Below are 22,981 nucleotides of genomic sequence, written 5' to 3' on the forward strand. Positions count from 1 at the left end.
GAAATGGCTAGATCACATGGTGGTGTGATTAACTGCAAACCTTCTCCAAAAGGGTTGTCATTTTACATTCCCATCATCAGTGAATGAGAATCCCAGTTCCTTCCATGTGATGAGGAAAACAATTTCATTTTTCTTAGTTGCTGCCTAGTTGTTTTACAGTATAAAAACACCACTCACACCTAGAGTCTGAGCATTTAGAAAAAATGAGTTGAGGATACCCACAGTAAGTACCCGCTTTGTGTTTCCCGGGGCACCTTTTAAAATAACCACTTTGGGTTAAGCCTGCTGAAAGTTAGTGACCTCTGCCCAACTACCTCATGAGTAATAGGTGCTTGCTACCCTGCTCTCCATCTCCTGCTCGCCCAGCTCTCCCTTCCCCCAGCTCATTGTACCCTCTTGCTTCTGGGGTCTGTAAGTAATAATAAATCTTGTGATTCTACTTCCTTTGTGTGGGTGTACTGAAATTGCATCTTCAATCAAAATGACCTGTGGGCTTTACTTCCCTAAATGGGAGCTCGGATGCTGAGGCAGCCTGACCCTGGGTGGGTGGCTTGTGCCCCTTCATTCATCAGGTCGTAATCTCCATATTCTTAATTCAATACACCAGCTCCGGCTTCTCAACACACTCCACATCCTCACCAACACTTGATAGTGTCTTTCTTTCTGATTATAGCCATCCTAGTAGGTATGAAGTGGTATCTCATCATGGTTTTAATTTGCATTTCCTCAACGACTAACAATGTCTGAGCATATTTTCGTGTGTTTGTTTGCCATGCATACATCTTCTATTCCAATTATGTCTCATTTAAGTTCAAATTGTTGCATTATTTTTCTGATCTTTCATAATTTGGGCACATTAAAAATAGGCACTTTGGGGACTTCCCTATTGGCACAGTGGTTAAGACTTCAAGCTCCCAGTGCAAGGGGCCTGGGTTCGATCCCTGGTTAGGGAACTAGATCCCACATGCATGCCGCAACTAAGGAGCACGCCTGCTGCAACCAAGACCCAGCGCAACCTAAAATAAATAAATAAAATAAATATTTTAAAAAAATATAAATATGGACTTCCCTGGTGGCTCAGTGGTTAAGAATCTGCCTGCCAATGCAGGGGACACAGGTTCGATCCCTGGTCCGGGAAGATCCCACATGCCGAGGAGCAACAAAGCCAGTGAGCCACAACTACTGAAGCCTGCGCTCTAGAGCCTGTGCTCCGCAATAAGACAAGCTACTGCAATGAGTAGCCCCCGCTTGCCGCAACTAGAGAAAGCCCACGAGCAGCAACGAAGACCAAATGCAGCCAAAAATTAAATAAATAAATAGGCACTTTTTATCTATGTTTTTCCTCAGTGCTGGAAGAACAATTCAATAAAGCTAATGGAATGATGAGAGAAAAATAACCTCTCTTGCCATTTTTGGAGAATATTATTTGTAAATATAACACAATTTGAAGATGTTTATAAATATAAATTCTAAATAAATTTGTAAATATATTTCTAATAAAATATATACTAAAATCAGCCTCAAGATGCAAACAACAGATAAATCGTACTCAATCAAGTGTGATTTGCCTCTGCCATCCCAGAATGTGTTTCTCCCCAGACTTTTGCATGAAGTTTTGAGGTTTTGAATTTTCTAGAGCTTCACTTCTTCTTCTCTCCCCCAAACTGCCCTTGCAAGCAGTCTACAGCGCCACGTCTCTGTAAATTCAGAGGCTTCCTCTTCTCAGTTCCTTATCTGCGTTTGCAGCCTTTAGTTGGTCACTAGGCAAGCTTTTGTTTTATTTATTTAATTTTACTTTTTGGCCACGCGTCCCGGCATGTGGGATCTTAGTTTCCCAACCAAGGATCAAACCCACGCCCCCTGCAGTGGCGGCGCGGAGTCTTAACCACCGGACCACCAGAGAAGTCCCTAGGCAAGCTTTTAAACACCGGTCACTAAGTCATGCCTAAAAATCCCGGCATCTGGCCCTTTAAGACCAGTTTGTTGTAGAAAGGATTGCGCGCCCACTGAGAAGTGAAATCCTCAGCCAACTAAAGCTATAGTGCCATCTAGTGGTAATTTAGGTGTGTCTGAGCTAAAATGGTAAAAATAAAAAAATAATAAAGAGCAAAGATTCTCACCTACAATTTGACCACACACTGGTATACTTGTTTAGTTGTAGGATGTGGCAGAAATACTTCTCACTGATAAAAGTTAAGGCCTGGGGCTTCCCTGGTGGCGCAGTGGTTAAGAATTTGCCTGCCAATGCAGGGGACACGGGTTCAATCCCTGGTCCGGGAAGATCCCACATGCCACAGAGCAACTAAGCCCCGAGCGCCACAACTACTGAGCCTGCGCTCTAAAGCCCGTGAGCCACAACTACTGACGCTTGTGAGCCTAGAGCCCGTGCTCCACAAGAGAAGCCACCGCATGAGAAGCCTGCGCACCGCAACGAAGAGTAGCCCGCACTCGCCGCAACTAGAGAAAGCCCGCGCGCACCAACGAAGACCCAACACAGCCAAAAATAAATAAAATTGATTCTTTAAAAAAAAAAGAGAAAAAAAGAGTTAAGGCCTAAAATTTAGGAACGATTTGGTATCACCCATGACACATTCTCCATCCCTGGCTGTCTCCCTTTCTCTCTCTCTCTCTCTCTCTCTCTCTCTCTCTCACACACACACACACACACACATACACACACTCCACAATTAACCCACCAGGAAATCCGTAGGCTCTACCTTCAAAATATACCCAGAATCTGACCTCTCTTCACCACCTGCAGTGCTTCCCTCTAGTACAAGCCACTATCATCTCTAGCGTGGATTATTGTGATGGTCTCCTAACCAACCCCTTGATTTCCGCCCTTGCTCCCTGTGGTCTATTTGCAACAAAAAAGCCAAAGTGATCCTTTTAAAAGGAAGTTAGGTCCTGTTGATGCTCCACTGGAACCCTCCGACATCACCCCGTTGCCCATTCCCGTCACATCCAGCCCAGCCCCTTCTCTGACTTCCACTCCGACTGCCTTCCCCTTTCGACGACTTTTCAAATACACTCGACCAACTTTTGTTTTGTTTTGTTTTGTTTTTGCTGTCCTGCGAGGCTTGTGGGATCTTTTTCTCCCCACCAGGGATTGAACCCGGGCCCTCCGCAGTGAGAGCGCGGAGTCCTAACCACTGGATGCCAGGGAATTCCCTCTGCCTACAGTCTTGATCTTTTGTAAACACACCTTGCTGTTTCCTGCTTCAGGGTCTTTACACCTACTCCACCATCAGCCTGGGATGGTCTTATCTTAGACGTGTGCAGAACTAACCCCTCATATCCTTGATTTTTGTCAAATGCTTTTCCTGCATCAAAGAGACGGTGGCGTGGTTTTCCCCTTCACTCTGTTAATGTGGTGTATTACACTGATCAAGTTTTGTATTTGAATCATCCTTGCCTTCCAGAGATGAATCCCACTTAGTCATGGTGTATAATCCTTTTAATGTGCTGCTGAATTTGGTTGTCTAGTACTTTGCTGAGGATTTTTACCCCTCATCTCCTCTAAGTCTTTGCTCAAATGCTACAATCTCCATGAGGTCTGACCACCCTATTTAAAATTGAAAACAATTTCCCAGCTTTGTTTTTCTCCATAGACATTCATCACTTATTTTGCTTGTTGAACTCTCACGAGGACAGGGACTTGCCGTGAGGACAGAGATTTGTTTCCTTTTTCCCTTTCTTCTAATTGAGGTCTAATTCACATACGCTGAAGACGCAAATCTCAAGTGAACAGTCTGATGAGAATTTTGATAAATGTAATGCACGTAACCATGTAACCCACACCTATTAAAACATAGAACATTGCCATTGCCCCAGGAAGCTCCCTTCTGCCCCTTCTCAGTCAATCTACACATCCACCCACTCACTGTGTTGATGTCTATCACCATAGGTTAGCTTGACTTGCTCTAGAGTTTCTTATAAATGGAATTATACAGTTTGTACTCTTTTGTATCTGGCTTCTTTTGCTCAGCATAATGTTTTTGAGATTCAGCCACATTGTTGCTTGCAGTGGTCCTTCGCTCCTTTTTCTTGTTCAGTAGCATTCCACTGTGTGAACATACTTCAGTTTGTTTACCTCTTTTTCTGCTTATTGACATTTGTGTTGTTTCCAGTTTGAGGCCATTATTGATAAAGCTATAAAGCATCTATGAACATTCTTGTAGAACTCTTCTTGTGGGCATATGTTTTCATGTCTTTTGGGTAAATAACTAGGAGTGGAATTGCTGGACTATAGGGTAGGTGTATGTTTAACTTTATAAGAAACTACTGAACAGTTCTCCAAAATGATTATAACATTTTAAGATTCCTACCAGCTGTGTAAAAGCTCCACATCATGGACTGTGGTGTCAGCCATTTCAATTTTAGCCATTCTGCTGGCTGTGGGGTGGGATCTCATTATGGTTTTTAACTTGCATTCTCCTATGACTTATTTCCACATGCTTTTTTTTTTTTTTTAATAAATTTATTTATTTATTTTGGAGCTGTGTTGGGTTTTCGTTGCTATGCGCGGGCTTTCTCTAGTTGTGGCAAGCGGGGGCTACTCTTCGTTGCAGTGCATGAGCTCTAGGCGCACGGGCTTCAGTAGTTGTGGCATGAGGGCTCAGTAGTTGTGGCTCACGGGCTCTAGAGTGCAGGCTCAGCAGTTGTGGCACACGGGTTCCGTTGCTCCGCGGCATGTGGGATCTTCCCAGACCAGGGCTTGTACCTGTGTCCCCTGCGTTGGCAGGTGGATTCTCAACCACTGTGCCACCAGGGAAGTCCCCTCCACATGCTTATTGAAGGCTGGGATTTTGTCCATTTTATTTATTGCTTTATTTCCTGCCCATTAGTGCAAGGTGGAGCCCATATTAGGATATCAGTGAATATTTGTTGAATGAATTAATCAATGATTTACTCTAAGAAATAAACAAATTAGATTGGATTCAAGGTTGTTATCCCTTAATAATAACCCAAAGAACATCCTCTCTGACTTGGATTTTGAAATCTTTCTTTAGTGGAAGAGAAAAGATATCCTAGCTTAGTTTACTAGAAATGATATTCAACTCACAGCCCATTTTTCCCATTATGAACTAATATTACATTGATGGTCATGGTAGTTAGAATTTGCCATAGTGCTTTAGTTCCCTAAAACTTTGTTTAAATTTTTTCAAATTATTTTATGCCCATAGTGCTGTTGATATTTTTGAACATTATCAGGCTTTTATAGCTTGGAGAGAAAAAAAAATGTAAGAACTTTTAATAAAATTTAGGTAACTGATTGGAAATTATCCTTGGGTTTTTATTTGATACGCTCAGAATTCTTAAAGTGTAATGACCACCATGTGCACAAGCTTTCACATAAACTATTACCTTATCTAATAAAGAAAAAATAGGCTGGGAATAGAGGTGTTAAACTATAAGGATCTCTGAGGTTAGAATTTCTAACACTAGTAGGGAAAATTTTGTTTTAATGGAAAACTATGCATTGTTTAGCATACAGCCTCTCTCAGTCATCCGAGTCTGATTCTCTGGGAACTATTTTACAACTTTGTAAATTGTAGACAGCTTATAGCAATCCTAAATAAATCCCAACCATAGTCATGCAAATCTTATCCTGTCCAGTTTCCTTCTCTCCTGCTCTACAGAAAAAGAAGCTAGTTTTGCCTCCATCTGCAGATTCATTTCAATTCTCCTGCTCTATGAAATGAATCTGTTAGAGTCCTCTTTGAACTGGTTGTAACAGCTTACCTGTGTCAAAAGAAAATTCAGAGGGAATTCCCTGGCTGTCCAGTGGTTAGGACTCAGCGCTTTCACTGCCGGGGCTGGGCTCAATCCCTGGTCATGGTACTGAGATCCCACAAGCCAGCGAGGTGCTGCCAAAAAAAAAAAAAAAAATTCAGAGAGCTGTACTTGATATGAATATTTTATTGAGCAAGAAAAACTTCACAAACTGGGAGACTTGAAAACCAGAAGGGGTAAGATGCTCACTTTCATCAGCTACAGCTCAGTTAAATGAGGAAGGATGTTGTTTTCTATCGCGATTGGTTAATAGAAACTTACATTCTTGCAGGGAGTGTAGCATCGCACAAGCTTACCTGTTTATAGCTGATGGGCTAGGAAGCTGTAAGGGCATGCTGATGTGAAGAAAGCTTAAGTTTTGTTTAAGGTCAGAGTCAGCATTTGGGGGAGATCAGGACACTTGAAGCTTTGGTTATGGGGCTAGGGGTGATTGCTTAGGGTATATTAAAACTGTGGCCTCCATTATGGTTTTTCTTTGACACCAGTTTCCTCATTAATGAGTTTTAAAAAATATTTTACACATGTTCATTTCATAATATCTGTATGGGAGTAATAATTTTGCCCTTTGGAGGATAATTATCCTTTAATTAAATAATTGGCTGATCAATTAAAGAATTAGTTAACCATATAAGAAGGCTCATAATTAAGTTCTAACTTTGGGAATCGGGTTCACCTACATACATCATTAACAGAGAGAGGATCTGTAGTAACTGGGATCTGGCTTACTTTAGCCAGAATTAGTTTAGTTGTTTTTTCGCCCCACACTTACCTACTGATCAAGCTGATCAAATTGCAGAGAGGTAATTAAGGTAATATTTGATCAGAAACTTGGTCTTCATATATAAATAGATAAACAAAACATCCTACTGTATAGCACAGGAAACTATATTCAATATCTTATAATAACCTATAGTATAAAATAATATGAAAAAGAATATATATATTCATATATATACATATGGCTGAGTCATTTTGCTATATACTGGAAGGTAATATGGCATTGTGAATCAACTATACTTTAATTTAAGAAGCTTTATATTACAAAAAAAAAATAAGAAAGAAACTTGGTTTTCAATAGACATGGTTCTTATGTCTATTAAAAACAAAAGTTGTCTAAGATAGACTAGCTCTATATTTTCTCTGCTTCAAAATATATTTTAAATGTGGCTTGTGACAGGAGCTATTCTTAGAAACAAACAGAATGCTATCTATTTCCCAACAGTTTCATACTAAGAGACTGAATATACAAATGGACGATGACCAGCCTGTATGACAATAGACTCTGACCCACAACCTTGGCAGCAAGCGGTCCCAGAAGCCAAACCACAACCTCTGCAGTTATCAATCCAGAATGATCAGATGAGGTCAATGACTGCCGGCTTCCTTAATATTTGCCCCACTTCCAACTCAGGAGCTACCGGAGGAAGCCAAATATGCTCCTCAGACCAAAAGCATAAGATGCCCTGCTCTAGTCAGCCCACCTCCTGCTTCCGGTGCCAGCAAGCTCCAATCACTGCTCACCTGGCGACTCTCACTCCCCTGTGGGTCTCTGCCCAATGTAAGAGATGCTGGCTGATTCCCTTGCTAGAGCAAACTCCCAGTACATAGCCTCTGTTCGTTCTCATCTGGGTGCCCTTCGTTTATTTCCACATAATACATTTACTTCACTAGAGAATCATGAAACTTATATGAAGAATTTATTATTGGCCCAGAGGAAACACTCAGAAAACTACAGGTTCATTTGTTCTTCCTGGAGATCAAAAAGTAGCTAGAAATTCCTCAACTATATTACTGATATGAAATCATACAGAAAAGTTCTGGGACAGCAAACAAGAGAGTTGAACTCTAAGGCCAGTCATTTTTGTTATAAATAAAGGTAATATTACAAATGAAACTTTAAAAGTAAACTTGATTTTAATTTTCAGTACAGGAAAGAAGGTCCCTTGTTCCCAGTTTCTCAATCTTAAAGCTGAAAGGGACTTGTCCCTTGCCGAAGTTCGTTGTTTACAAAAGTCAAAACGGAGATCTGGGGAGATGATGCGGTTTACCAGAGAGCAGCGGGGGAACCCCAAGGATAGCCTGGGTGTCTTTGGCCATGAACCCCTTCTCCCAGCAGCCTCAAATAAGCAAACACCCTAAGAAGAAACCACTTGCAAATAGTTTCCAAACACGTCCCCCAACACGCCTTCAAGTCATATTGTAGCCCCTAAACTCTGAACCTCAAATCTTGCTCACTCCTACTTCAGTTTTCTTTCTACAGCATCACTTCACCTTCGTCTGTTTCCAATTTTCTCATCAGCAAAAACTGTTTCAAATGAAATATTACCCAGAGCCCAAGAAGGCACGTGGGCTCCTCTTCACAGGTGCCTCGGTGCCTCCCCTCCGGAGGGCGCTGCACTTGTCTTACATAAGCGTTAGGAATCAGAATTAGAATACCTGCACCTCCAAGTACCCCCAGGGCAGTGCTTTTCAAACCTTAATATGCAGACCAGTCACCTAGGAATCTTGTTAACGGTCAGATTCTGACTCAGGTCCTGGTGGTGCCGGAGAGTCTGCATTCCTGTCGAGTTCCCAGGGAAGGCAGTGTCCAGCCCCACCTGAGAAGAGTTTTAAAATCACACACGTATATCCCTCACTACCAGTTTAGGTGCACATATTCAGAGCGGAATCTGGGAGCTGTCATTTTAAAAGTTCCAAGTGCCAGTTCTGTTTACAAACACAGTGCTAGAACAACGTATTCCAAACTGCCCTGATGATAAGAACCACCTAAGACACTGGATTCAATGCTAGTTCTCGGGTCTTCGCCTGGAGGTGCTGATTTAGTAGGTTTGGGGTGGAAGCCAGGAATCTATTTTACAAGGGACACAAATGACTAGCAGCCCAAAAGTTTGGCAGACGATGGCCCTCAAACACAATTTAAAAACCATTCCATTCTGCTTTCCAGCTTTTGGATTTCTTCATTCTTTCATTCATTCGACTTTATCACGACCGTCTCGGATCGGGTGGATTCCGACTGGGTCCTTTCCTTGCCCTGTGCCGATGGCGCCAATTGAACGAGACCAGGTTCGGCAAAGCAGAGAAGAAACTATTTGTTGATCAAGGAGTGGGCAAGGGAGAGCTCCTGCTCTGAAGACCCCTTCTCCCTGCCGGGGGGTTGCGGGGGGGCAGGAAACTTAACGGGTAAGAGGTGGGTGCACCACCAGAATTCTGGGAAAGGGGCGGAGAGTTCCAGAAACAGCTGGAACATGCGCAGTCCCTTGGGCTCCCTTGCACACGGACTAATTGTGCCTCGCAATGTGCAAGTCCCACCTTTGGGCGGAGGTCCTAGCATGGTAAGGGGCAAAGGCAACTTTTAGACACTTTGGGGCTCTTCTGTGCAGGCGCTGCCCTCATGGTCAGGCTGGAACCGGTTCAGGGCAGTTGACTGTCCCCATCTTGGGCCTTTCTGGCTCTGGCTGGTTCTGCGGTTTTGCTTATGTGGCGTCTGCCTTAGTTCCTGTTAAGCGAGCACAGCTGTGGGCATAGATCAATGGATTGTGGTGGGAAAAGAGAAAGTAGGTTAGTCTCCGTACACATGTGGGTCTCCTCCCTGTGACAGCTTTGGTGTTAACTTCTGAATTATCTCCTCCAGGGCTTGATAAACTGCTGTTTCTTCAACTCTGCCATAATCAGACTTTCAGGTGGTGATTCTGAAAGGACCCTAGGCATCCCCCAGGCATTTTAGAAAGTTTAATTATTGTTTATGTAGAAAAAAATGAACCACAGAATCTAAGCATGAGCCTTTATTTGAGAATACCTGGCATGAGAAATCTCAAGAGGAGCAGTCAGTTGAGGGGAAAAGAGTAGACTGCTTTCCGGGACTTTAGCAAGAGGGGTCTGTCAAAATTCAGATCGTTCTGGGAATAGAGAAAAACTGTTCTTGAAGATTAGCAGCCGTATCTTTAGCCATCTGGATTTTACTTACAGTGCTGGGAAAGAACCGATAGGGTCTAAAGTCCTGTGCCAGAGGGTTGGGCAGCAGAGCCATTGGGACAAACACCTGCCAGGTTCTCAGTGGAAATTTTCTAGTCTTTCAGGGTCTTGCAGTTCCTAATTTTGGTCGACATGGATACTGAGCCTCATATCTAGGTCTTACCACATCTTGGTTTGTTCAGCTCACTACATCTATATGACTCCTAAAGATTGCTGTCTCAGACTCTGCGAAGAACAGGCATCCAAGCTTCCAATGACTTTCGCCTTTGTAACTCCAGTCACTTGACAAGTGAGTGGTTGCACAGAGCAGAATATAGCAAATGACTGTGGAGACAAGTATTAGCATGAGATTTATCAGAAGACCTTGAACAGTGCCTCTCAGTCCTGTTACTACTGGCTGCCATGGGCTGCATGTTTACATCCCCCCAAATTCAGATGTTGAAACCCTAATCCCCAATGTGATGGAATTTGGGGATGGGGGCTTTGGGAGGTAATTATGTCATATGGGTAGAGCACTCATGATGGCGTTAGTGCCCTTAGAAGAAGAGACAGGAAGGAGCTTGTTCTCTTTCTGCTCAGCACCATATGAAGATATAGCCAGAAGGTGGCTGTGTGTAAACAGGAAGAGGGTCCTCACCGAGAACCCAACCTGCTGGCCCCCGAGGCTACTGAGAAATAAGATTCTACATTAACGGGTATGTGTGACACTTTCTTTGCTCATCCTTCTCATTTTCCCAAAGTAACAAAGATTAAGGGAAGAAACTTTATGAATTTCACTTTAGCAATAAGAGGTTTAAACTAACAGAGAGAGAAAAGATAGCCAAGCAAAGGAAGAGAAAGAGACAAAGAAGAGTTTGGCAGTCACTGCCTCCAGGTATGCCTGCATCCTGGTTCCCAGGTCTTGGGTAGAAACTGCTCACAGATAGCCACCTGCTGTGTAGTCTGAGGCTCTTGGGAAAATGGTCTCCTTCATGATGTTTCTGTTTCTGATAACATCCCAGTGATGCTCAAGACAGTCTTACACTGGTATGATTTTCAATAAGCCAAAGTCTCTGGGATGAAGGTCATGCAGAGGTTCCTATAGTTTACCTTTTGGAAAAGCTGCTGAACCCATTTTATAAACTGGCATATTCTGCATTCACCTTCTATCACCTTTTGCCATATTGGACTGTACAAGAACAGAGTCAAGGATGAGGGTGAGATCCACAGACACATGGAGTATTCAGTGAGCAGCATATGTGGGGATTGTCTATGAGTTCCTGCTGGAGTGACCCGAAAGGCCATTAGAGCCTTTGGCTGTAGTAACCAGAGTTCCTCTGGTAGTTTCATAAATTACCATTTATTCATTCAATTTTCTCTGAGGACTGTTGGTGATAAGGCAGCAAAGCTTACGTGTGACAGGGCCCTAGAGAGTTCCTTAACTGGTATTTCAGTGAATTGGGTTCCTCAATCACTAGACAAATTAGGTGAGTTTTCTTCAAGTGGGAAACATAAGTACTAAAAAAATTTTTGCTACTGTCATAGCAGTTGCTTTACAATAAGAGAAGGCTTCAACCCAAGCAGAAAACAGAGACGGAGTAGTAAGAACACATTTAGAATCCCGTAAGAAAGAGACTGAATTAAATCCATCTGTAGAGGTTTAAAAGGGCATAAAGGTTTTGGCTCGTTTCAATGTTCCTTCTTTACAGTTTTCCCAGGAGTATGGTTTGGATGGCTGGATCATATTCCAGAGATATCCTCTGAAGTCTTATGAAAGATTTCCCACAAAGGCTTATTGAAGACTCTGATATAGTAAGATATGTGTATTTGGTCTTTGTTCCTGGTACAGGTTGTACCTTCACCCTATCTGAAAAAAATTGGGGTTAACAGTGAATGCAACTGTATTGCCTAGTGTTAGAAATAGCCCGCTAATCTTTTTTTTTTTTTTTTTAATTTATTTATTTATTTATTTATTTATTTTTGACTGTGTTGGGTCTTTGTTTCTGTGCGAGGGCTTTCTCTAGTTGTGGCAAGCGGGGGCCACTCTTCATCGCAGTACGCGGGCCTCTCACCATCGTGGCCTCTCTTGTTGCAGAGCACAGGCTCCAGATGCGCAGGCTCAGTAGTTGTGGCTCACGGGCCTAGCTGCTCCGCGGCCTGTGTGATCTTCCCAGACCAGGGCTTGAACACGTGTCCCCTGCATTGGCAGGCAGATTCTCAACCATTGCGCCACCAGGGAAGCCCGCCCGCTAATCTTATAACCCTTCCCTATGTGAATCAGGGTGCGCTGAGGCAGAGGTACTTGCTAGACTAGTATTGCTGCCTGCAATCTAAACCAGCACTGTGGCCAAACCTAATGTCCCTTCCAAAGGTGGAAAAGTTTGGGTATAGGTAGAGAGAAGGAGGAATAGTAGCTGAGGGTAGAGGAACAAATAAATGAGTTATAAAATAAGGGAAATCCAATATTACATTAATACCTCAAAAGAGGCTCAGAGCAGGAGATGACATTGTCTCTTAGCTCAATTTATCAGAAGCCTAAAAGGGTAAAGGCAGATATTGCTGAGGGCAGTCCTGCTTTTAGAATCTGACAAGATGGAATGGAAGGCTGCAAACCTGAGTGGCCTCATCCTGGAGACATTTTCATACAATATGGATCCTGGACCGGACTAATTATTAATGACTGAATGGGCTCTAGTCATGTGCTGCATCTCTTAACTGTTAGGATCCTCAGGCCTGTGGTATATTTTAAAATATATATATGGTCTTTGTCCCCAGTTCCTGGCACAAAGCTTCTAAAACCCTTGGAATTTCCTGTGATAAGAGCATCTTTCATTACTCATAACAAGCCCTTTTCAACCATCCCTGAGTTTAGGTTGATGAGGTGACTCTTGGTAGACCTTTATTTATTATTATTATTTTTAATGCAGTTTTTTAAAGATTTTTTTTTGATGTGGACCATTTTTAAAGTCTATTGAATTTGTTGCAATATTGCTTCTGTTTTGTTTTTTTTTTTTTTTAAATTATTTATTTATTTATTTATTTTTGGCTGTGTTGGGTGTTTGTTTCTGTGCAAGGGCTTTCTCTAGTTGCGGCAAGCGGGGGCCACTCTTCATCGCGGTGCGTGGGCTTCTCACTGTCGCGGAGCACAGGCTCCAGACGCGCAGGCTCAGTAATCGTGGCTCACGGGCCCAGTTGCTCCGCGGCATGTGGGATCTTCCCGGACCAGGGCTCGAACCCGTGTCCCCTGAGTTGGCAGGCGGATTCTCAACCACTGCGCCACCAGGGAAGCCCATTGCTTCTGTTTTATGTTTTGGTTTTTTGACCACGAAGCATATGGGATCTTAGCTCCCCAACCAGGGATCAACCCACACCCCCTGCATTGGAAGACGAAGTCTTAACCACTGGACCACCAGGGAAGTCCCTTGGTAGACCTTTAGACAGCTTCAGGATGGGGGCTGGTCAACAGAGGAACCACCCTTATGATTAGAGGGCTGGAACTTTCAGCCCCATCCCCAGAACTCACGGGAGCAAAGAGAGATGGAGTTCAATCACCAATGGCCAGTGATTTAGTCGATCGTGCCTACCTAATGGGACCTCCATAAAAGCCCCTAAATGATGGGGTTCAGAGATCTTCTGGGTTGGTGGACACATCGAGATTGGGGGAGGGTGGTGCACCTGGAGAGGGCATGAAAGCTCTGCCCTCCCTCTCTCCCCAGTACCTTCTCCTATGCATTCTTCCATTTGACTCTTCCTGAGTTGTAATAAACCGGTAACAGTAAGTAAAGCCCTTTCCTGATTTCTGTGAGTTGTAGTGGTTTATTGAAACTGAGAAAGGGATTGTGGGAACCCCTGACTTTGCAGCCAGGTTGGGCAGAAGTGTCAGTAACCTGAGGACCGGGTCCTTGTGACTGGCGTCTGCAGTGAGGGCAGTCTGTGGGATTGAGCCCTTGGACCTGTGGAGTCTGATACTAACTCCAAATAGATGGTGTCAGAATAGAAGTAACTGGGCACCTAGTTGGTGATCAGAGAATGGGAAAATTGCAGAAATATGAATTTTACAGTTTTCTTTCTGTGTTGTTTAATTTCCACATATTTGTGAATTTCCCAAGTTTCATCTGTTGCTGATTTTTAATTTCATTCCATTATGATTAGAGAACACATTTTGTATGATTTAAGTACTTTTGAAAGCATTGAGACTAGTTTTTTTCACCCAGCATACTGTCCATCCTGGAGAATGTTCCATGTGCACTTGAGAAGAATGTGTATTCTACTGTTATTGGGTGTAATGTCTATAGATGCCTGTTAGCTCTAGTTGGTTTTGTAGTGTAGTTTGTCTTCTATTTCTTTGTTGATCTTCTGTCTAGTTGTTCTAGCTATTATTGAAGCTATTATCAAAGTCTCCACTTACTAAATTTTCTACTTCTTCCAGTTCTGTCAATTTTTGCTTCATGTATTTTGGGGCTTCATTGTTAGGGTGTATGTGTTTATAATTATAATATATTCTCAATGCATTGGCCCTTTTGTCATCATATACTTTCCTTCTTTGTCTTTCATAACTATTCAGTATTTTTGTCTTAATTGTCTGTTTACCTAATATTGTTATAGCCACTCTAGCTCTCTTTTGCTTACTCTTTTCATGGAATATCTTTTTCCATTCTTTTATTTTCAACCTGTTTATGTCTTTAAATCTAAAGTGAATCTCTTGTGGACAGTATATAGTTAGACCATGGTTTTTAAAAAATCCATTCTGCCAATCTCTGCCTTTTAATTGGTGTTTTAATCCATTTAAGTGTCTACTGATAAGGAAGGACTTACTTTGGCCATTTTGCTACTTGTTTTCTATATGTCTCATGTCTTTTTTGGTCTTTTATTCTTCCATTACTGCCTTCCTTTGTGTAAATAGATCTTTTCTGGTGTATTATTTTAATTCCCTTGTTGTTTGTTTTGGTATATTTTTTTTTTTTTTAAATTTTTTTTTTTTTAATTTTACTTATTTATTTATAGCTGTGTTGGGTCTTCGTTTCTGTGCGAGGGCTTTCTCCAGTTGTGGCAAGCGGGGGCCACTCTTCATCGCGGTGCGCGGGCCCCTCACCATCGAGGCCTCTCCTGTTGCGGAGCACAGGCTCCAGACGCGCAGGCTCAGCAGCTGTGGCTCACGGGCCCAGTTGGTCCGCGGTATGTGGGATCTTCCCAGACCAGGGCTCGAACCCGTGTCCCCTGCACTGGCAGGCGGACTCTCAACCACTGCGCCACCAGGGAAGCCCTGGTATATATTTTTTAGTTATTTTCTTAGTGGTTGCTCTGGGATTACAATTAATATATTAACTTATAAAAACGTAGCTCAGATTAATACCAATTTAATTCCAATAGTATACAAAAACTTTGCTCTTATATAACTTCATTTCGTCCCCTCTTTCGCGCCATTAATGCCATACATATTACATCTTCATTCTATGCCCATTAACATAAATTTATAATTATTGCTTTCTGTAGTTGCCTTTTAAATCAGATAGGATAAGAAAAAAGTGTTAAAAACCAAAAAACATTTCCAGTGTCCTTTCATTTCAACCTGAAAGACTTCTTTTACTATTTGTCTGCTATTAACAAATTCTCTTGGTTTTCGTTTATCTGGAAATACCTTTTTTTTTTTTTGGCTGTACTGGGTCTTGGTTGTGGCACGCTGGATCTTCTTTGCAGCACGCGAATCTTCATTGCGGCATGCGGGTTTCTTAGTTGCGGCATGCGGGCTTCTTAGCTGCAGCATGTGGACTCTTAGTTGTAGCACACATGTGGGATCTAGTTCCCTGACCAGGGATTGAACCCAGGCCCCCTGCATTGGGAGCATGGAGTCTTACCCACTGGCCCACCAGGGAAGTCTCTATCTGGAAATATCTTAATTTCTCTAAAATAGACAAATTCCCTCAGCTCACAACCCACCTTCTTGGTAATTACCTTTTCTTCAGGCCACAGAGGGGTCCCTGCTCTGTTCTAGAGGGTTGGGCTCTACCAGCTTGTCTGTACTATGAGACCCTGCCTCCTGATTCAGAAGGCCTAAGAAAGGAACTGACTGAATTTGGACTTGGAACCAAGAAGACTCCTTGGAACCAACTGACTCTTAGGAGTTGTCAGGGAACATACTTCCCACCAAGTAAAATGGACAGTAGATGTAGATAAAGCCGTGCATGGAGAGTATAGTGTATCCAGGGCCTATGCAAGATACAAAGAAGTATCAGACACTGTTCTTATCTTCAAGGAAGTGACAGGAAAGATAAATTGAGCAAAAGGGAATTCCTATTGTGTCCAGACCATAAGGCAGTCCCTAAAAGTCAATGATAAATGAGTCAAGGTCCTCAGGAAACTTATTGTCTCATGGAGAAAATTAGTAGAAGGACTAATTATATTACAGTTTGATCAGCACTAACACTAAGCATAGGGTGCTGCAAGCACTCAGAGGAGGTCTTCCTAATCCAAACTCAGGGCCGGGGAAGGAGAGGGTTCAGTAAATGCTTTTAAGAGAAGCCGAAATTAATTCTTGTATAATAGTAGTTAACATTATTAACAGATTACTATCTCATTTAATCCTCTCTACAGCCCTTTGTGGTAGGTACAAATATTACCCCCAATTTACAGATGAGGAAACTGAGCTTTGGTGAAGTTCAGGGGCTTGGCTAAACTTCACAGTTCTGGCAAGAAGGTCACACAGCTCTGAAGTGGTAAAGCTGAGCAGCCCTAACCAGGCATAATGAGCTTTAACCACCCATACTCATAACCACTGTGTAGCATGACAGATCACTAGTAGTTCACTAGGCTGGAATGGGAAAGGGGAACTTCACGTCAAAGGAGTCAGGAGGAGAAGGATGGAGGGGTGAGAATACAGGATGTGTTCTGGAAATTGAAGTAGTTCAGTGTGGCTGGATCAAGAAAGTGAAGGGGGAAATTTTTGGAAAAAGGAGGAAGAGGTAGGTTGGGGGAGGGACTCATATTATGAAAGAGAACCATTGATGATTTTAAGCATCAAGAACTAAAACAAGGGCTTCCCTGGTGGTGCAGTGGTTGAGAATCTGCCTGCCAATGCAGGGGACACGGGTTCGAGCCCTGGTCTGGGAAGATCCCACATGCCGCGGAGCAACTGGGCCCGTGAGCCACAACTACTGAGCCTGCGCGTCTGGAGCCTATGCTCCGCAACAAGAGAGGCCGCGATAGTGAGAGGCCCGCGCACCGCGATGAAGAGTGGCCCCCGCTCGCCGCAACTAGAGAAAGCCCTCGCACAGAAACGAAGACCCAACACAGCCAAAAATAAATAAATAAATAAATTAATTAAAAAAAAAAAAAAAGAACTAAGACGAGACTTTTAAAGTATGCAGAATGGATTGTGGAAAGGGAAGGTGTATAACTAGTCAAAGAAACCGGGCAGGATGACAGTTGCTTAGTCCCCAGCAAAAAGGATGATCTTAATTAAAATTGTAGCAGGAATGGAGAGGAAGCACAGATTCAAGAGACACAGAGACATTATACTCAGAAATGTGGCAGTCAGCTGTTTTTCTACCTGAGCAACACACTCTAAGGAGCCTTTTCAGATTTTTGGTAAAATCTAGAAATTTTGCAGAGAACTAAGGCAAATGCACTGTGGACTTTTTCCTTTGATGATAACACCTAGCTTTCTGACTTGAAAAAACTATATGTAATTAGTGACAATACTCCCCTAATTAGAGAAGTACAAGAAGAGGATTTGGGGTGGAATACATAAATTCCGGTTGGGTTCATCTTGAGTTTGAGGTAAGTAAGGAACTCTGGGATTAAGGGAAGCTCTAGAGGCAGTTGATATGCTTCTGGAGTTCAAGAGAGTTCTGGTTTGGATGTTGTGTAGACAGTCTGCAAGGTGATCAATCCTCCCAGGTGCCCAGGACTGAGAGCTTTCCTGGAACATGGGACTTACAGTGCTAAAGCCAGGAGAGTCCCAGGCAGAGCAGGACAGGTGGTCACCCTAGGACGGGTCTGGGGCCCCAGAGAGAAAGCTGAGTTAGAAACATATATGTGGCACCACCAGTCTGTAAGTGACAGCAAGGAAGGGATGGAATCACCCAAGAAGAATGTAGTGAAAAGAAAAAACTGCCAAGGAACGAATCCTGAGGCATGCTAACACTAAATGAAAAGGTAGAGAAACAAAAAACTGGCCAAGGTAGTATGGCTCTGTTGGTTGGTTACCCAATAGCCATTCTCCCTGTGGCTGGTCCCAGCCAATCGTGGCAATCCTCTCCCCCTTTCCATGTGGGTCTAAGGGTGGACTTGTGACCCAGTGCTGACAAATGAGATTCGTTGGTTCCTTCAGCAAGTGGGAACTGATTGCCTACCAGGTGCCAAGGCTGTGGGGATACAGATGAGAAGAAAATCCTTGACTTCATGGAGTCTACTTTTTCATGGATGAGAAAGATAATAAAGAAATAAAGGCATATGTCAGCTATTGATAATCCCTAAGAAGAAAAAGCAGAATAAGGGGAATAGGGAAAATGGGTTGAGATACAGTAACATTTTATATGGAAAGTCAGGAAAGGCCTCAGTGGTACAATGGCATGAAATGTATGGGACACTGTCCTGGTGGTAGGTACAAATATTACCTACCAGGGGTTTCAGTGCCACCTGGTGTCCACAGAGGGAGGTACCACTAAACCATATCCAAAGGAAAGAGCCTGGATTCTTAATTGATATCACTGAGCAGCCAAACCCATCCCTACTGATACAGGGATGGAAAAGGAAAGAAAGAAAGGTGGGAAGAAAGTCAGAAAGAGCTGTGTCCTAGGAACAAGGGGAAGGAGAGTTAACAGTTTCAAATGCTGCAGAGAGGCCAAGGAAGATAAATGTTTGAAAGTGTCTAATGGTGACCTTGACCAGGGCCGTTTCAGCAGAGCCACGGGGAAGACGGAAAGCACATGACCACACCTTTTTGAGGATCTTGCTATGGAAATCGAAGGTGAGGAGAGGACACAATCTCCAGATGAGGGGATACAAACCAGAGGATGAAATTCTTAAATTCATAACTACACCTAAGTTTGTTTTACATTGAGGAAAAGTAAAAAAACAATAGACAGGGAGAAGCTGAAGATATGGGAGTTAATTGATAGAGACAGTACCCAGGGGAAAAAAAGCCACAAATGTACAAACTGCTTTTCTTCTAATGAGAAGCCAAAGTCCTTACTGGCTTTCAAGGCCCCCACTAGAGCTCTCCTCTCATCCCCAGCCCTCTCCCCCACTGCCCTCTGAGGATTTAGTCACCTAGCCTTCTTGCTGCCCCTCCCACCAGCTGCTCTTCGCTCTTTCCCCAGACATCTAAGCTCTCCCTTCCTTCCATGCTCTGCTCACAGATGACCTTTTCAGGGAGTCTCCTTGACCAACCAATATAAAATAACACCGCCATGCCCACCCCATCATTCCCAATCCCTCGCCTAATTTTTTTCTGTCGCATTTATTACCACCTGACCTACCATACATCTCACTTATTTAATCGTCCACTGCCCGTCTCCCCACTAGAATGCAAGCTCCATGAAAACAAGGCCTTTGCTTTGTTTTCAGCATTGAGAACATCGTGTGGCACATAGTAGGCATCCAACAAATATTTGTGGAATGAACAGCTATGTGGCAAGGAAGTAGCAGAGACAATACATGAACTTAGAAAAAGGAGTCATTGTGACACTGGGCGGTCACAAAAGGCGCAGGTCCAAGAAGGCGGCATGAGCAATAGGAGCTCACATTTATCGGCTACATACTACCCACTAGATACGGTTCTAAGTACTTTACATAAATTGTCTTTTAAGCTTCAAAATGGGTCTAGAACGTGGGTGCTCTTGTGACTTCTGTTTTACAGGTAAAGACGGAGGCACAGGGAGGGTAGGTCACGTGCTCGAAGTCTCATAAATAATTCGCAGCACGGCTGGGATGACGCACTCAGGCAGAACTGGGCATGTAAAGATCAGGCTGTAGTTCCCTTAGCCTTTAAGGATTTAGACTTGGTGATGAGAAAGGAGAAAGGTATTTCAGGCACAGCATTCCTGAAAGGCCAGAATTTACAAGTTCATTCTGGAGAGAAGAAAGAGCCCAGTCTGACTAGAGAGGACATTCATGGGATCCGGGAAATGGGAGAGAAAATTAGAAAGACAGGGTGGGGCCGGCTGGTGGACAGCTCAATTGCCAGGCTTAGAAGCTTGGATTCCATTAGGAATTTCAACTGGGAGTCATGGTAGGTGTGTGATCAGAGGAGTAACAAAATGTAAACAGCAGTTCAGTAGCTGTCAGCATGTTAACAGCCTCTGAAAACAAAGCAGACACAGTAAGGAGTATTGGGAGGGTGAAAGAAAAGCTTTCTCATCACCAAGTTCAAACTACTCTGTATTTTAATTATGCATTTTAAACAGATGAAAAGGTAGCCTGGCAATCCTCACCAACTTTCCCTGTCTCCAGCAGACAGATTTAGATGTCCTAGTCAATAATTAGCCATTGTTAATAGTGATGACGCAGTCATGACAGGTATCACCCGAGTACTACATTTCACACCCTTTACATAAAGTATTTCATTTAATCTGCACAGCAACCTGACCATAAGAAGAAACTGATGCTCAGTTCTAGAATCATGGTCCGTTAGAATGGAAACAAACTTTAGTATCATCTGCGCTATGGTTCAGTTTTCTCTACAACATCTGAAACTCACCAGAGTCCTGCCTGCTTCCGAGAGGGGGGATGGGCAGCGTTTCACAAAGTCAGTCTCTCACCCTCAGCCCACAGCAATCCTCAGGAGCTACAAGAACATCAGAGAAAAATATCACGAATATCTTAAGGATACTAAGTGCTGCCTGTATTTGCAGTTGCAAAAATCTTTATCCATATAAAAACGTAGTCCAGGAAAGCTTAGTCTATTTTCCCCTTCTGGACTCAGCCTATTTCTACCTAGTCATTTTTTCATATGCCAGAAGTACAGGAAGGGAATGCAGGGGAAAGTAAAACAATATGTGTCATGTATGACTGTATGGCAGGCTCTTTATTCACAATATCTCATTTACTTCTCCTAACAACCTTGTGAACTAGATTACTAATCTCAGTTTTAATACAACATAGGGAAACTGAGGCCAAACAGCTTAAGTAACTTGCGTAAATTCACCTGGGTCTGGCACTGGCAGAACCTGGATTCTGATCCAGGTCCATCTGGCTCAAGACTTCATCTGCATCGCATCCTGTGCACTCTCTTCTCTCTCCGTTGGCTTTTCCAGTAGAGTCTCCAGTTGTACCCAAATTGCTGTCCGTCAGTAAGCTGCTTGGACAGCTTCTGGCTTCAACACATAATGCCTTTAACATCTGTACCAGTGCTGGGGAGGAAACAGCGGGCCCCACCCATTAGAGACAGCATCCAGAAGCATCTCCCACCACTCTTACTCCCACCCGATCGTGTGGCAAAACACTTCAAAAGGGAAACCCAAGAACTATGCCCTCTCTGTTTACTTAGGTGACTTCCATAAGACCTCACATCACACACAGTGTCCTGGCCTCACCATATTTGGCAGTGATCAGCAGGTAGAACCCAAGGTTTTACAACAGAGACATGAAGGTTGAATGGGTGGGACCAGAGCAAAGAAGGTGCATTGGGTATAAGGTGCCCCCTGACCCGGTCACATACTGCTAAGGGCTGTGGGCTGTGTCCCTCCCAGTCACCTGTGGAGGCTAGAGGGACTCACCTAGGCCAGCACCCCAAGCTACTCGTCAGCTCTTTTGATTACATTAACATTTACGGCACTGAGGTTTTTCACATTTGCTAAGGTATGTCCCTCGGGGGCATATTAAGAACACAGAAACCTTGTGTATGATGGACAGTAGTAACCACTAGAGAGAGGTATCCCCAACTAGCTCAGTTGTCAACAACTCTCTTTTGAGAATCCGCTAGGGGTGGATGCTGTGGGAGAAACAAAAATGAGTAAGGCTTGCTGCCTCCCTTCAAGGAGCTTAAATATGAATCTCAGTAGTTAACTGCCTATGTTACAAAATAAACTCCGTAAAAGAGCAGAGTACAGCGGCTCTAAAGGCAAACTGTTCCCCCACTTAATAGCTCTGTGAGCTTGATTAAGTGACTTAACCTCTCTGTGCTTCAACATCCTTGTCTATATACAAAACAAGATAACGAGAGGTAACTGTCATAGGGTCGTGGTGAGGATTAAATGAGTCAATGCTTATAAGCTTCTTAAAGCAGTGCCTAGAAGACGGAAAACATTCAATAAATATTTATAATAATTATTATTATTTAAAATACCAATAAGTATATCTCTGCATGAGTCAAATCAGCTAGAATTTTTATAAATTAGTACAGGAAGTCCTCATCTGTTCATTATTTCAGGAGTTAGAATATGTATATCTTTATACAGAAACATTGTAATAGATGTAATAGATGATGTTTAGTTCCCAGGCCCTCAAACAAAGACTCTTTAAGCCATGCTATCACTTAAGACTTTCATGTTTGCAGTTTAAAAACAAATTTAAAACCATTCTATTGTAATAATAGAAAAAACAAAAAATATAATCAGTAGCTTTTTATTTATCTTGAAAGTTGACACTTTAAGAAAAACAGGGTAGATTTTTAAAAATATTTATTTATTTGGTTGTACCAGGTCTTAGTTGCGGCAGATGGGCTCCTTAGCTGCAGCTCCAGGGCTCCTTAGTTGCAGCACGTGGGCTCCTTAGTTGTGGCATGCGAACTCTTAGTTGCGGCATGCATGTGGGATCTAGTTTCCTGACCAGGGATCGAGCCCAGGCCCCCTGCATTGGGAGCGTGGAATCTTATCCACTGTACCACCAGGGGAGTCCCCAGGGTAGATTTTTAAATGGATGAAAACGAACATGGAAATTTCTGACAAGATGAAAAGAAACATCTGGGTACTTGAAAGGCTTTAGAGGTTGACACTCCTAAGTTTTTAGAAAGTCTTATTTCATTCAGGACTTATATGGCTTTTTTTCCCAGCCACTATTAGCAGTGGTTTTGCACCTGTACCTGGAATTAAAAAGAGGCAGAAGAGGACAAAACATTTTCCTTAAAATGATATGTATACATGTGGAAGAAAAAGCTGTCTGGAATACAGTTAACTCCATTTTAAGAAAAAAAAGCAGGATAGAATCCCCAAAAAGAAAAATAATATATAACAGTCATTGATTTTCAACCACTGCACATTTCAAACCTGCACTTTTACATGGTAAACAACGGTAC

At 42.9% G+C, this 22,981-nt stretch overlaps 1 long non-coding RNA gene across 1 annotated transcript in view; it reads right to left on the minus strand.

The window, feature by feature from the left end:
* Positions 1 to 11,681: 11,681 nt before the first annotated feature.
* Positions 11,682 to 22,981, minus strand: part of LOC309640733 — a 242,823-nt gene continuing 231,523 nt past the window's right edge. Inside the window, exon 2 of the long non-coding RNA XR_014252368.1 lies at positions 11,682 to 11,812. This is a non-coding gene — a long non-coding RNA (uncharacterized lncRNA). The remainder of the gene's footprint in view (positions 11,813 to 22,981) is intronic.

Source organism: Balaenoptera physalus (genome assembly GCF_965194825.1).
Source record: "Balaenoptera physalus genome assembly, chromosome: 13".
Classification (NCBI taxonomy): Eukaryota; Metazoa; Chordata; class Mammalia; order Artiodactyla; family Balaenopteridae; genus Balaenoptera; species Balaenoptera physalus.